The sequence below is a fragment of the Schistocerca cancellata genome, chromosome 1 (genome assembly GCF_023864275.1).
Source record: "Schistocerca cancellata isolate TAMUIC-IGC-003103 chromosome 1, iqSchCanc2.1, whole genome shotgun sequence".
In the NCBI taxonomy this organism is placed as follows: Eukaryota; Metazoa; Arthropoda; class Insecta; order Orthoptera; family Acrididae; genus Schistocerca; species Schistocerca cancellata.
In genome coordinates this window covers 663,038,780-663,055,880 of record NC_064626.1, presented here as the reverse complement: position 1 = coordinate 663,055,880, position 17,101 = coordinate 663,038,780, and the positions used below count along the sequence as shown (strand labels likewise).

Below are 17,101 nucleotides of genomic sequence, written 5' to 3'. Positions count from 1 at the left end.
AAAATGGTTCGATGAACCCTCTGCCAGGCACTTAAGTGTGAATTGCAGAGAAACCATGTAGATGTAGATGTAGAACGTAATAATAGGTTTGTTTAAAAAAGTGAACAGTGCATTAAGTCCAAGAAATGTTGTAATTCAGTTACTTAGTGCCTGTGAAAAGCACACGCCAAAAAGTTTGAGAAGTACGTGTGACATGCAGTTAATTTAAGAGCTATAATAGCAACATACACAGTATAAGACAACGATATGAAATCATAGTGCTCACTCACGGTTACAAGTATTTCACTAAGCACCACGGCTGTGAACACTGGGCTGCGAACTAAGCCTATCCCAGTGTGTAAAAGAGCGAATGCTGTTTCTTTCAGTAGCTTCCACCTATGTTGGGAAATCAGTTCTCTCGTCCCTTACTCAGCCTCCTGAGATTTTTTGCCGGTTTCAGCTGTGTCAGTCGCATTAAGGTTGGCAAACTGAGTCTTTGGAACACTTCCTACAGCGTATTCATGGCTTTGTTTGTTTATTTTTGTTAACAATGAGAATTAAATTTTAGTATTTTCATTCAAATCAGCTCTCTGGTATACAGGGTGGTCGATTGATCGTGACCGGGACAAATATCTCACGAAATAAGCGTCAAACGAAAAAACTACTAAGAACGAAACTTGTCTAGCTTGAAGGGGAAAACCAGATGGCGCTATGGTTGGCCCGCTAGATGGCGCTGCCATAGTTCAAACGGACAACGACTACTTTTTTAAAAAATAGGAACCCCCATTTTTTATTACATATTCGTGTAGTACGTAAGGAAATATGAATGTTTTAGTTGGACCACTTTTTCCGCTTTGTGATAGATGGCGCTGTAATAGTCACAAACATATGGCTCACAATTTTAGACGAACAGTTGGTAACAGGTAGGTTTTTTTTAATTAAAATACGTAATTTCGGTTGTTCCAAAGTGACACATGTACCTTTGTGAACTTATCATTTCTGAGAACGCATGCTGTTACAGGGTGATTACCTGTAAATACCACATTAATGCAATAAATGCTCAAAATTATGTCCGCCAACCTCAATGCATTTGGCAATACGTGTAACGACATTCCTCTCAACAGCGAGTAGTTAGCCTTCCGTAATGTTCGCACATAATTGACAATGCGCTGACGCAAGTTGTCAGGCGTTGTCGGTGGATCACGATAGCAAATATCCTTCAACTTTCCCCACAGAAACAAATCCGGGGATGTCACATCCGGTGAAAGTGCGGGCCATGATATGGTGCTTCGACGACCAATCCACCTGTCATGAAATATGCCATTCAATACCGCTTCAACCGCACGCGAGCTATGTGCCGGACATCCATCATGTTGGAAGTACATCGCCATTCTGCCATGTAGTGAAACATCTTGTAGTAACATCGCTAGAACACCACGTAGGAAATCAGCATACATTGCACCATTTAGATTGCCATCGATAAAATGGGGGCCAATTATCACTCCTCCCATAATGCAGCACTATACATTAACCCGCCAAGGTCGCTGATGTTCCACTTGTCGCAGCCATCGTGGATTTTCCGTTGCCCAATAGTGCATATTATGCTGGTTTACGTTACCGCTGTTGGTGAATGACTCTTCGTCGCTAAATAGAATGCCTGCAAAAAATCTGTTATCGTCCCGTAATTTCTCTTGTGCCGAGTGTCAGAACTGTACACGACGTTCAAAGTCGTCGCCATGCAATTCCTGGTGCATAGAAATATGGTACGGGTGCAATCGATGATGATGTAGCATTCTCAACACCGACGTTTTTGAGATTCCCGATTCTCGGGCAATTTGTCAGCTACTGATGTGCGGATTAGCCGCGACAGCAGCTAAAACACCTACTTGGGGCATCATCATTCGTTGCAGGTCGTGGTTGACGTTTCACATGTGGCTGAAGACTTCCTGTTTCCTTAAATAACTTAACTATCCGGCGAACGGTCTGGACACTTGGATGATGTCGTCCAGGATACCGAGCAGCATACATAGCACACGCCCGTTGGGCATTTCGATCACAATAGCCATACATCAACACGATATCGATCTTTTCCGCAGTCGGTAAACGGTAGATTTTAACACGGGTAATGTATCACGAAGCAAATACCGTCCGCACTGGCGGAATGTTACTTGATACCACGTACTTATTTGTTTGTAACTATTACAGCCCCATCTATCACAAAGCGAAAAAAGTGGTGCAACTAAAACATTCATATTTCCTTAAGTACTACACGTATATGTAACAAAAAATGAGGGTTCCTATTTAAAAAAACGCAGTTGATATCCGTTTGACCTATGGCAGCACCATATAGTGGGCCAACCATAGCGCCGTCTGGTTTCCCCCTTCAAGCTAGACAAGTTTCTTTGTTTGTAGGTTTTTCGTTTGGTGCTTATTTCGTTAGATATTTGGCCTGGTCACTATTAATGGGCCACCCTGTATATGTTAGCTACAAGGTGCCGCTGAAGTTCGGTGAATGTCCTCTAAAAATAAAGGAAAAACGTTACAAAATACCTTTACTGATCTTCAAAACTATTACCACTAACTACGACAGACTGCTGACATCGGTTGTAAAACTGTCGGAAACTATCAGCAGTCGCTTCTAGTGGAATCACTCGTAGCACTGAGATGTAGTGGTTATTTTTTTATTTTATTTTATTTTTACTTTTTTATTTAATTTTTTTCTTTCTCTCTTTTTTTCTTTTTTTTGTGTATATCCGCATCATTACCTGAGATGAGACCTGTTGCTACCAATACAAGGCGGAGACCAAGCGACAATCAGTGGCATGGTGTTCAAAGTCTTCCCGGCCTCACAAAAAATGACGACTGACAAAATCGAACATTAGGACGATGTTGGGCGCCTTTTTCGATAGCACGGGCTTAGATCCATCATGCATTTCTATCATAGGGAGGTGTGGGAAACGATCATGACATTGACTGTTGCTTGGTCTCCGGACCTTATTGGTAGCAGCGGGTCTCGTCTCCCGGTGACACAAAAAGCGCTCGCTGGCAGATTCCAGCGGCTTTACAACCTATGTCACAAGTCTGTTCTAGCTAATGGTGATTACTTTGAGGGCCAGTATAGGTGTTTTGTAAGACTCCCTCTGAAGTACCGTCTATGGTTTGTTGTACGTTGTGAATTCTTTGGTTAATTTGATGTGAAGTTCATTTTTGATCTTGTTTTCTGGAAATTATTTTCGCTAGAAGTAACTCAATTCAAATTCGTGTACTTCATAGTGTCTGGATTGAGGAGGAAGTGTAAAAATACAGATTTTCTGAATATTATTGGTTTGCGTTAATTACGATGGTTGCCCAAAAAGTAATGCATCGCATTTTATTCTTCAACAGTTCTTTATCGAATATAATGAGAATTATATTATTAAGGATGTCGAAGGCGACGTTGTACGTCCTTTCACGCAATTACATTAAGCCTATCATACTAATTTGACCTTTTTCTGGTCAACAGCGCTTAGAATTTAATATAGTAACTTTACATGCTTATTCAGGCGTAGTCTTCAAATACTATCACCGACCCCAAGTAATTGAAAATGGGTTATTCATCCCCATATTTTTAGCCTGCTTCTAGCTGATGGTACTTTGTCTGTCCTGCGTGCATGCGTTTTGACCATCCGTGGGATTTGCTATCCCACATATATAGTTTCAGCCTATCCACGTTCTGTAGTTCTATAATATCGCCCTCGAGCTAGGACATTATACATGCACACGCATTAACTTCCTGCGCCTTCGACCCGCCCATCGGATCACTTTCGTAACACATTTTATGCCAATAACATGAAAGAAGACGATTTCTCAGTGTGCGCATGCGCGTTCCTTACCGACATTCTCACAGCCTAGCTGCCGGCGCCACCTCAGTTTACCTGACAAGGGAACCTCCCCATCGCACCCCCCTCAGATTTAGTTATAAGTTGGCACAGTGGATAGGCCTTGAAAAACTGAACACAGATCAATCAAGAAAACAGGAAGAAGTTGTGTGGAACTATGAAAAAAATAAGCAAAATATACAAACTGAGTAGTCTATGTGCAAGATAGGCAACAACAAGGACAGCGCGAGTTCAGGAGCGCCGTGGTCCCGTGGTTAGCGTGAGCAGCTCCGAACCGAGAGGTCCGTGGTTCAAGTCTTCCCTCGAGTGAAAAGTTTAATTTATAATCTTTAGACAACTATCAAAGGCACTCACACATAATCAACTTCTCTCTCCAAAATTCCATGACATGTTCAGATATGCTTGGACATATGCAGGATTTGACGGTCTACACACGGAAAAATTTGAAAACGTTAAAAACATATGTTTTGACAGAGCACAGGGAAAACTGTGCGACTGTGAAACTGTTGCATTCATTTGTTGCAGTTCATGTGACAAACTCTTATGTTTTCATCACTTTTTTGGGAGTGATTATCACATCCACAAGAATACCTAAATCGGGCAAGGTAGAAGAAACTTTTTACCCATTCGCCAAGTGTACAAATTAGGTGGGTCGACAACATATTCCTGTCATGTCACGCACATGCCGTCACCAGTTTCGTATAGAATATATCAGACGTGTTTTCCTGTGGAGGAATCGGTTGACCTATGACCTTGCGATCAAATGTTTTCGGTTCCCATTAAAGAGGCACGTCCTTTCGTCTACTAATCTCACGGTTTTGCGGTGCGGTCGCAAAACACAGACACTAAATTTATTACAGTGAATAGAGACGTCAATGAACGAACGGACAGATCATAACTTTGCGAAAATAAGGAAAGTAAATTTTTCACTCGAGGGAAGATTTGAACCAAGAGCCTCTCATTCTGGAGCTGCTCACGCTAACCACGGGACCACGCCGCTGCTGGGGTCAAAGTATCCTTAATGTTACCTATCTTGCACATGGACTACTCAGTTTGTATATTTTACTTATTTTTTTCATAGTTCCACACAACTTCTTCCTGTTTTCTCGATTGATCTGTGTTCAGTTTTTCAAGGCCTATCCACTGTGCCAACTTATAACTAAATCCGAGGGGGGTGTGATGGGGAGGTTCCCTTGTGAGAGCCCGCGGCCCACCGAACGTTGGTTGGGGTGGGGAAGCACGCTTCTGACGTTTGAGCTAAGTACAGCTATTGACATGGGACACACGTACCGTTTATTTTACATTTTATGCGGGTCTTTTGCCCTTATGGGCGTTCTGTATTAACATTGGGCCATGCCTCTTTAGGCAGTTTGTAGTTTTAGTGTGTTCCGAAGCAGGAGTGATTATCCGCGCCGAAACCTAGGTCAACATCCGGTTTCTATTTGCAATCGAGGTGGATTCTTTATAATCATTATAATGAGAATTGCACACACGAAAAATGGTGTTCTATCTACGCACCCTGTTTTTCCACGTAATCTCCATCTCGTTCTGTGGACTTCTTCCAGGGCGAAACACCTGTAAGTACCACTCCCTATACTGGTGGCGGAGGCAGCGTTTCACTATGTGAGTCGTTTTCAAAATGTCTTCGACGAATGGCACCTTTTAATGTCCTCGCGAATGACATCAGCTCGCTGCAACATGTCAGCTGCGACAGCCGTGGATGTTCTCCCCGACCATTGCAAATCGTGGAGCTCCACCGAACCGCCTTCTGATGACCACACCGTCCGTGACCTGCGACTAACAGTACTTCTGTCGACAGTAGATGCTCCACAGACTTTGCACAAGCGTTTGTGAATATTCTCCACAGCTTCTTTTCCGCAGTGACAAATTCAACGACGGCACATTATTTTTAACGTACAGCACATACAAACGCCATTTTGAAACTGTCCTGCAGCTACACTATCTGTCGGAAGTGACGGAAACGTCACGCAGAAGTCTTCAAATAGCACATATGTAACAAAATGCAGCGCATTACTTTCTGGGAAACCCTAGTACAAGTTTGATCAAGAATATGAAATCGTTTTATGTTGCTGAAGTATCTGATAGTAGAGAAAAAAAAGGAATTATGAAGAAGCGAGTCTTCAGACAATCAACCGATAGCAACTGCCAACATTTGCTATAAGAATTTATTACATTTGTACATCTTATGTCGACTTGGAAAAGAGAAAATTGTTGTGCAAGCACTGGTAAACCTTGTCCGGTTTCCAAATAAAGATACTACTTGTGAATTGCCGGAGCAGCTAATCACCTCACTAAAATCTCCCACCATTTCTAGTATCGTTGCATGTAGTGCGACATTAATAGCTCATTTATTTGAGTAAACAGTAACGTTGCTGAGAACGGCGAGAAAGCTGCCTAGGAGGGACCACTCACAGTTCCGACAGGGTAGCGCCATAACCCCTGAACACTGAACTCCTCCACTGCCTTATTCTCTTATCGGCCACGTTCCGCCCAATGTAGAAGACTCCCGCCATTGGCTCCCGCTAGAAAAGAGCCGGGAGCGGCTCTTTCAGATGAAGCCCGCATGTGTTGACACTGAAATCAGGTGCTGGGGCCATGGTTGAACGGAAAATTTGAACCGCGAATGTACGAAAACGCCAACATCCTATTGTCCTCTCGCAGTTTGTCGCAGTTTTTCGCAGGCGTAAGTCGAGTTACGTGGCCATTCGCGGTCCGTCTCCGTCTCTGCCGCCGATGCGCGACGTGTGAACAGCTTCCATGAGGTAAGCCGCGCCGTCATTGTTCCATCTTGCAGCATACTCAATCGATATCACTCGGTTTAGCACCTTCATAAAGTGATCACTTGGGTGGCTAGGCGCAGTTGTGCTATGTGCAGCCTCTAGTTTTTCCTGTTTTACGAAGTGTGTGTGTGTGTGTGGGGGGGGGGGTGTTCCTTGTAACCCTTTGTTCAAGTTCAGAGTGCCCTTTGCTAGCAGCTAAGTGATACCTAAAAGACAGTAAGCACGATTCTGATACTCCAAAGCTGAATTGCTGTCTAAGTTCCGCATTAAACTTCAGGCAATTGTTTCTCAATGAAATTTTTCGGTAACGGGGGTACGGAGGAGTTACGTGATACTTGCATGATGCCAGACTGAGATTCATTGGAAGAATCCTAAGGAAATGCAATCCGAAAACAAAGGAAGTATGTTACGGTACACTTGTTCGCCCACTGCTTGAATATTGCTCACCAGCGTGGGATCCGTACCAGATAGGGTTGATAGAAGAGATAGAGAAGATCCAACGGAGAGCAGCGCGCTTCGTTACAGTATCATTTAGTAATCGCGAAAGCGTTACGGAGGTGATACATAAATTCCAGTGGAAGACTTTGCAGGAGAGACGCTCAGTAGCTCGGTACGGGCTTTTGTTGAAGTTACGAGAACATACCTTCACCGAGGAGTCAAGCAGTATATTGCTCCCTCCTACGTATATCTCGCTAAGAGACCATGAGGATAAAATCAGAGAGATTAGAGCCTACACCGAGGCATACCGACAATCCTTCTTGCCGGCCGGTGTGGCCGAGCGGTTCTAGGCACTTCAGTCTGGAACTGCGCGACCGCTACGGTCGCAGGTTCGAATCCTGCCTCGGGCATGGATGTGTGTGATGTCCTTAGGTTAGTTAGGTTTAAGTAGTTCTAAGTTCTAGGGGACTTATGACCTCAGATGTTAAGTCCCATAGTGCTCAAGAACCACTTGAACCATTTGAACAATCTTTCTTTCCACGAACAATACGAGACTGGAATAGAGGAGAGAACCGATAGAGGTACTCAAAGTACCCTCCGCCACTCACCGTCAGGTGGCTTGCGGAGTATGGATGTAGATGTAAATATGGTTATCAGCAGTAAAAAATTTGCAGGACACAAAACCCTCCGCGTAGGCTACCAAGTCTGATTTGCCAGTGAAAAGATCCACAGATTTAATCATATTAGTTGCTTGTGCATTGACTTCACTTTCACAACATCTTTTCCACTTACCAGCTGCCAAATGGAATCGATTCCTTCCTACTCCCACTTGCACACTATCGCAATGCCCATCTACGTGAGGACGCTCTCAGGCAAGCAACTGAAAAGTATACGTGTTGTGTTACACGTAGCTTGTAAGTTCTAGAATCAATTGACATTTTGCAGACTTAGTTTCCATGCTACTTCATTCTCTGGAAAGCAGCTGTGAAATATGGTGACTGATATACAGGGTGTGTTCAGACAGAAACGAGAGTTTTCTAAGTTCACGTATTGTGGTAGTCTGAATCAGCAGCAGTTTTCGTTGTGTTGGTAATCATGTCTGAAAAGTATCTGTACAGTATTAGCCATATCAGTTTTTCAATCTATTGTCAGCTGTCAGAAATATGTTGCGGTAGTATCACTGATAATTTGTTTTGTACAAAAATCTATCAGATAATTTGTATTACATTTTGCTATAAGAATTCAATAAAGAATATCCAACTTCTAGAAATGTTAAATTACTTTCGGTGAGCGTGCTACGAGTAAAAGAAGGGTATATGAGTGGTATGAGTATTCTGAAGAAGGCCATAAAGATGTTAAAAAAGATGAGCGCTGTGGACGCCCCAACCCATCATCAATTGATGGAATGGTGGAAAAAGTTGAAAGAAATGATAATGAACGATCGCTGAGTCACAATGAGAAAAGTCGCTAATGATGCTGGCATATCAATTGGCTCATTCCATGACATTTTTTCGAATATCTGGGACTGAAACGTGTGACAGCTAAATTTGTTCCAGAACTGTTGAATTTAGAATAAGAACAGGGTTGAAAGCAAGTTGCTAGAGTCCCTGGACGAAATCAAACGATGCACAAATAATGGAACGTGTCATAAAAGATGATAAAACACGGGTTTATGTCGACAATAGGCTCAGTCGTCCAAATAGATATATTCTGGATCGCCAAGACCGATAAAAGCTCAGAAAGTACGGTCAAACGTGAAGATAGCGCTGTCTGTGTAGTTTTATTTCAAAGGCGTTGTACTCCACAAGGTTGAGCGATTAATGAGTAGCCTACTGTTTATAAGTTCAAAGCCATTTGCCTGAGGCAAACACACTACAGCTTTTGCACGACTGTAATGCATCCGTTCGTACTTCGTTGCTTGTTCTAGAATTTTTTGGCCAAAAACAATACAGCTTCCATACTTGCCAGATCGCCCCATTTTCTTTTCCTTGTTTACAAAAATAAGATCTTAAAGGACCTTTGTTTTACAAGTACGGGTGGGACTGCAAACGCATCGCTGAGAGGGCCAAAGGTATTCTAAAGATCGAGACCCAGAAGCATTTAGGGGATCGCGAAAAGCGCAGGTATAACTGTATAATATCTACAGGGTCTATTGTTAAGCGGATAACATAAATGTAGAATCATCATAGTATGTTTTTGTCTGCGCAGCATAGCGTAGCTCGGAGTTTCAAGGCCGCTTCCTTATTTACCACGCGTTACTGGTACGCGCAGCGTGTCTAAAGTATCTACTTCTAGCAGCACAGTGTCGCTGTATTAATAGTGTTGAGCTTACATTGAGCCACAGGATTTGTTCTGTGGGTACTTTTCTGCTCCTAAAAGCGTCACTCGTACACAATGAGCACTTACGTGGCTTCTGTCAGCCAAAGAGCTGCGTATTCAAACAGGGTTGTTTTTAACGTATGTAATCGAACTCAAAATATAGCATCCATCCTTCAGACTACTTTTTACATACATTGGGAAGACGGTTTGAGCGACAGGCGTGAGAAGAGGGAAGGACCGTATGCAGCATCATGGATAATCATGTAAATAAAAGAACAGTACAGCGAGTGACAATTCTTCTCCATGTAAGTTGAGTATTATTTTCCAAGTACAGTACCCACTTTTTCACGTTCAGGCCGTTGACGAAACTACTGAGGTAAACTAGGTATACCTAGTTCTTTGCAACTTCACATTAACATTCCGTGAAGTTTACGCTTATAGGAACGTGTTCGTCACTTACACTATGATTCCAAAACTTAATTTTGAAGACTTTTATTCTATTTATCTGCTCTCTGGATCGAAAATACCTTTCCGCCAGCAGATTTAACTTTGCAGAAGGCAAATCTGGCACGAAAGGAGAAGTAAAGCTGTTGCTTCGACTCAGCACTGGAACCTCGCCTCTGATTCACTGCAACATTACTTGGAATGAGTTACGTCCAGTTCTGAAAATTCAGCTCGACACAAGGCAGCGGCTTTATTGGTGAGCGGTTTCAAATATTTTTAAAACCGTTAACTGTTACAAACGTCCCACTTGAAGCCAAATGGGTTATCTCGAAACATCGTCCCGAATTACTTGCAAACGTCGGTCTAAGAATGTTTACAGTTGACAAAGCAGTTAGTGTTGTGTCAGCAGTTGATGCGAGGTGACGTAGAGCACTATAATCATTTAATAAATGAGTGAACCATAAAGTACATACAAAGTAAAGAAAGTACTGTAGTTTTCTTTTGAAGACCACTTTATTTGCCAAGATCGCTATATTAACACAATAAGTGGACTACTAGTTTCGGCACTACCTATTGTCATCCTCAGATCTATAAAACCGGACAGTGGCAATTACGTCTTATAATGCTTACGTCACTCTGTTACATGAGAACTATACAATATGATAAAAAATGTCGAGGCACTACAATGTCATGCCAGGTGTGCTATTATAAAGTATGTACAATTCCGAGCACGAGTACTTTATGATAGCTCACCTTGCTTGTCATTGTAATTCCTGGACTGTTTTATGCATAGATCCTCATGTGACAAAGTGGTGCAAGCCCAACTGCCACTGCCCGTTTTTATGAATCTGCGGATGGCAATGCCTATAGCCGAAACTAGTTATCCAGTAATTGTATTAACATAGCGATCTTGTCAAATAATTTGGTTTTCAAAAAAAAAGAGTACAGTACAAAATTATAGACTGCGCCCTGCATTGAATGATCATGTCAGGTAATCATAAAGCAAAGTACGTTGCACATTACTTAGGTTTCGTGGTTGTCTGTACCACACTGGTTATCATATATGAATAACTGAACTGCCTGTATTAAAATGTCGATCACTCGCTAACAGTTTCAATCACTGAATATCAACAGCATCGTGCGTGTCTTCCGAAATATGGGGCGAAGCTCGGTGTGCGTCGTCTTAAAAAGACGCGCGAACCGATTTATTGCCATTCAGGGAGTAGAAGAGAAGACTGCGGGCTCATATGTTGCCAAGATTGTTTAGATTACGTTGCAGAAGGTTCGCTGGGAATCCATTACACATCCTGCTCTGAAGAAAGATATTCGTGGTTCTTGATTTGCTTCGGACGAAGAGGTGCACGCCTGGGTACAATCATAGTTCTGCAGGCAACCGAAAATATTTACCTGTGAAGTCAATGATCGTCTCGTCTCACAAGGGATAAATGTGTTAAGAGTTGCCGGCCATTGTGGCCGAGCGGTTATAGGCGCTACGGTCGCAGGTTCGAATCCTGTCTCGGGCATGGATGTGTGTGATGTCCTTAGGTTAGTTAGATTTAAGTAGTTCTAAGTTCTAGGGGACTGATGACCTCAGATGTTAAGTCCCATAGTGCTCAGATCCATTTGAACCATTTTGTGTTAACAGTTATGGCGATTTATTTTTATAAAATAAACAGTTTGCTTAGTTATGTTCCATCCGTCTGCTCTTTATTTTACTTTCTCTTCTGGATAGGAGTAGGACATTCCTTAACGTGGCTGCGTTGTGGCTACGACAACAGCGTCCAGTTTTGATGTGGGAGAAACCGAGAGGCGAAACCAGAAGCTCTAGCTGATGTGGGTAGGCAAACACTATGAATACGTAAAATTACATAGGCTTCCTCTGTCAGTCAATTGACACAAAAGTTTTCTGGGTATGCTACCGCGCCATGCAAAACTATTACTGATGAACAAGCGTTTCGTCCACTGTAACGGTCGTCGAAACGACGGTTCATCAGTAATAGGTTTTTATAGTTTGACGCGGTGCCATCCCCAGAAAACCTTTGTCAGTGTTAGTACAGACAATCAAGCTGCTAGTCTCACACAGTACATTTGCATCTCTGGATCTGTTTGGTCATTGGACTGGCGCCACTGGAGATAGTTGCTACCTTGAACAAGGAGTCTGGTGACCCAGTAGTACCAGGCTTGCAGCGAGCGCATAGCTGCTAATGTCTACTTGTATTACTTCATAGCTACGCAGTCTTTTAGGCTTGACAGCTCTGATCAAAGGCATACGAGCAGGAGGTCCCCACTGTGTCGGCAGTCAGCCTCGCCCCGTACAAAGCACTGTACACAGACGCCTGAATAACGCAAGCATACTTCAAGCACTTGAGTGGTGCACTCAAAATGCGTCAAGCAGGACAGGTCGCCTGTGTTTACCTCGGGGGAAGGTGGAGAATGGAGTTTTTCAGCCATAAAAACATAGAAGGTTCTATTCGGCGTCAGAGTCGTTGTGCCGAATCTCCTCAGCCAGTCTTCTATCATCATCCATTTGTGGCACTTGAGAAGCGTACAGATCCTCTGCAGCGCCAACTCACTTTTTGTATAGCTGCTCGCAGTCATTGGTAGTAAGTTGGTAATTATTTTACTTCAGTGCTTATTTCTTAGGAATCTCTTTTCTAAACATTTTTTGCTATCCAAGTGCAATACAGGTGTCCCTAAAAAGAACCCACTGTCAGCTCGACTTTCACTGTTGGATCAGATAGGTCTTTACAACTTGCAACACCTAAAGGTGTTGCCCATACCTTTTGGTCACAACTCCTGTATGTGATAGACTCGTGCTAGCGAGTTTCTTATCGTTTTTTGGAATTATGTCTTCTGTATCATGCAGTGTGTCTGAATCTGTTCGTGGTTTGAACTTTAAGTACTGTTAAGTGGCGAGCAGGTAGAGCTAAGTGCATGATTATTCGATTTTGATGTATGGTTTGATATTATTACTGATAGTGAATGTGTCTTCGAGAAATGAGGCAGAAAGACTGGCTTCAGTTGCCAGCAGAGGGATTAATTGTTATGAAGTAAAGGACCGTATGACCAGCGAGATTGTGAAAAGACTTGCAGTTCTTACTAAATCCTCGCAATATTTACGATTTTAAATGGTGCAAATTCGCTGTTCCCGTCAACCTGGTATTGTCAGTATAGGGTGTAAAAAGGACATTTTGTTGAAATATGACAGCAAAATCTTTTTATTTACAGGACGCGACGCGTTTCACTCTTTTGGGGCATGATGAGATTGACCTAGGTGTGAAAAATGACTATAGTGAGGCATATGCACATTAAAAGGAGAAATAGAGTTAATAAAAAACACAAAAGAGGCCAAGTTCCAAGCTGGGCAGCCATTTTGACAATTAGCCATAGCGTTAACTTACGTAAACGTTAATGTGGAAGACCAACATCCGTCCATTAATGCCCACAGATGGCATTAAGATAAAATTTTACAGGAAACCATCGTTCTACCGCCATGGGATGAATAAAAGCACTACGGAACATGGAACCGGGAATACAATGCCAAGTACAGCTACAGTGCCTGCTGGACAGGAAAAATTAAGATATCTTACGTAACGCGGAGCCAACCGCCTTCCGGCGTACACAGCACGGAGCGTTGCGTACAGCTGACAAATAGCAGATAGTGTGGTCGAGAACAGGATACGCCAGCCCTCCAAGCCGGCCACACAAACATACAGCCGCAGAGGCAAGATTGTACAACCGTAGTGCCAGACATTAAAGGGAGATGGCGACGGCTCACCAACGTGCTTACAAAAAGCGAATGCATGACTAAATTACATATGCGGAAGACAAATTAGATAAAACAGTGACTTACTAAAAGTGAATTTAGTGCAAGAATGTTAAAGAAATAGGTACAAAAACACAAAATTAGTACCGCTAAAAAGAAATCTATAAAGCTAATTTTTTAAAACTTGTCCAGCAGTAAAATGATGCTAAAACATTAGTCAGAGTGATAAAACCAGTTAGAAGATAAGGAATAAAAAAAGATAGTGTCACATTCACAATAAAAGCTGCTGGTGGGTTGGAATAGTGGGTACTGTAATCATTAGTAGTACGTTGGTAATTATTTGACTTCGGTGGTTGTTTATTAGGATTCCCTTTACTTTCTTAGTTATCCAAGTCCAATACAGGTGTACCTAAAAAGAACCCACTGTCAGTTCGACTTTCATTGTTGTATCAGATAGGTCTTTACCACTTGCAACGCCTAAAGGTGATGCACAGACCAATTGACCATTCAGTGAGACACATATCCCTGTAACGGAGTGTTTCAGAATTTCAAGTTCCTCTAAAAAAAATTTAGTCTTTTCTCTTTGCTGGCGGTTTGGAATACATGTAAATCGTGGGAGAGCGGTGCCCACTAGCTTTTAGGGTCCCTGCAAAGACCGGATTCTGTTTAAGTTGTCCATGCTTGTTAAGCAAATGTTCACTCATCTGGTTCGAAACTTCCTACCAGTCTGGCACACATATGAATCTTCACAGTCGACGCGCTCTATTCTGGAACCCGGATTCGGCGTATTTGTCTTTGATAGCTATTCCATTATGGATGTACCGATGCTGGACTTAGTTTGTCGACGAAAACCCGACGTCCACACCGTATTTTCTAAACAGATTTGCAAGGCTATAAAGCGATTTTAACAAATTTATTAGGTCTACAACTTTGCTTCCGCCGTTTCTTCTCGAAGTTCTGGGCTTTATTGTGAAAAGCTTAAAAAAATATGATTCATAGTATTGCCCATCGCTGGCCACTACATTCTCCCATCTTTCGGATAGCATACGAATCCCGTGGCGGACGAACTGGGCCTCTTTTGTCGGGATCCATGAATCAGTTCAATTTTGCACTTGTTCATATGATCGAAAGTGCTGGTCAGCCAGACTGTATGCCACTGATCGGAAAAGGTGGTAGTCAGAGAGAGCAACGTATGGAGAATACGGCAGGAGGGATAGCACTTCTCATTTCAACGTTTCCATGTATATTTGGCGCGTTTTGCGACATGGGGTCGAGCGCTGACCTGCTGAAAAATTTCCTTTACGTGTCTATCGCTGTATTGTGGCCGTTTGTGTTTCAGTACTGGGCTTGAACGCATCAATTGCTTTCGATAATGATGTCCTGTGACTGTCTTCGTCTGTTTCAGTAGCTACGAACGCGTTCTGTCTTCCACCGCCATGCCGGTCTTAGACATCAAAATCACCGTTCTTCAGGCGTTGAAAACATTCTCTGCACGTTCTTCCACTAATAGTTCCCTCACCATTGGTCTTACCCAGCATTTTAAGAGAGCCGCAGCCGCAGATTTCTTCATGTTGAAGCAGAAAATTAAAACTTCCCGCAAATGGCGATAAATGGGAATGTAAGTTGACGTACTTAATCAAGAATAACCTTATGATGCAATCACAAATGGACTAATTTTTTATGGCATTATGTTTATAGATGCCTAAGCTTGTTGTATTAAACCTATGACCAACCACCCGAATCCCACTTGCCGCTACTGCCGTCTATTGCAAAACGGCGGAAGCAAAGTTGTAGATCTAATAGTATTCTTGGGTAATAAATCAAGTTTATATTCACGTGGAATTGGTTTTTTTGTTGATACAGATAATCTATAATGTTAGGGTTGGAACCAGTTTTACACGACATTTTGTACTTATTTTGTGTGAAACATACCAATGGAGACCTTATAACTGAAATTAACCAGTGCAGCGGTCACACGCCATGGGCCGCGGACCAGTTGTGGGCCGCCAGCAATGTGGCACTGGGCCGTGAACGCTGGTTGAGAATCGACGCCAAGATAAAATTTATGGAGAGCGCTAGGTATTTGACTCGTCAGTCGTCAAGGTCACCCAGTGCGGAATGGAATAAAAACTGAAATACCTTGTCGCTATCATATACCACTCATAAGCAAATGGGTCAATCCTGTCATGTCGAAACCTGCCGTGTTCCTTACACACAGACAGAATACAAAAAAATCTGCTAATATGAAATGCAACTGATTTTTATTTATTTATTTTTAAAGGTTGAAAATCATTAACTTCGTGTGCCACCAGGCGATTGGAAGTGCAGGACCTACACTCCTGCAGACTGTGCTAAAGAACTGGCGCGCGGTCTTGACTGGCGGCTCATGGCACAACCACACAACATAGCCAGTTTGTATTGTTTGTAGTTTCTCGGACACAATTTTTCACAAGAGCGATTCGCTTGAATTTGCTAATTTCAAATCCAAGCACAAGAGGAAGGAAGGAAGGAAGATTGGTGTTTCACGACCCGTCCGCAGCTAAGGTTATTAAATACGGAGCTTTGAGCAAAGCTTTCTTTCTACTGGACAATAATAAAGTGACCATCGCCCTTTTGGGGGTCGATCCCAGCTTTTTCTCTTGTGCCGGCCGCTGTGGCCGAGCAGTTCTAGGCGCTTCAGTTTGGAACCGCGACACCGCTACGGTCGTAGGTTCGAATCCTGCCTCGGGCATGGATGTGTGTGACGTCCTTAGGTTAGTTAGGTTTAAGTAGTTCTAAGTTCTAGGGGACTGATGACCTCAGATGTTAAGTCCCATAGTGCTCAGAGCCATTTGAACCATTTTTGCACTTGCACTGAGCGATCTGTGTGACCGGAGAAAACCGATATATGGATAGCCCTCAGTTGCGAGCTTTTGGCGTTAGCCACTACACCACCTCCCTCACTCCCGTATTTGCTGCTAATAGAACTTGTATTTGTGCAGGATTCTGGAATTACTGTAATACACAGCAACTGGCATTTCGGTATGAAAAATAATTTTTATAGCTAAGTCGTTTAGAAATAAAAACAGAGAGAGAGAAAAGAGAAAATTGTTACTAAATCTTTTCTGCAATTTCCACAAGTAAAATTTCATTGAAAAGTCAATCAGTATATTTATTACATATTCACTGTTAAAACTGGCATCCGACGTGGATGTGTATCGCTCAATATCTTCGATAGTTTTAATGAAAACTACAGCTGAGGAAGCACTATCGCTGGCATATTCTGTGTGCAGACGCGGTTTTAATCGTATTTGGAAACTGCAGAGGCATAATGGACACTGTGAATGACTTCAATGATTGAGATTGTTGTGATTTGTAAATACTATGTTGTCTGTTAATTCTTTAAAAAATGCCTAGCTCCGATGGATAAATCACTGACAACAGAGGAAGGAAATAAATCTAACAGCTAAGGCACGCTCGTCGTACAATTAGAATTT

General features: G+C 42.6%; 1 protein-coding gene across 1 annotated transcript in view; it reads left to right on the top strand.

Annotated features, from left to right (window-relative positions):
* The window catches only part of LOC126092449 (adenosine receptor A1), a 438,228-nt gene that overhangs the window by 307,800 nt on the left and 113,327 nt on the right, over positions 1-17,101 (top strand). The gene's annotated exons all lie outside the window — the stretch shown is intronic.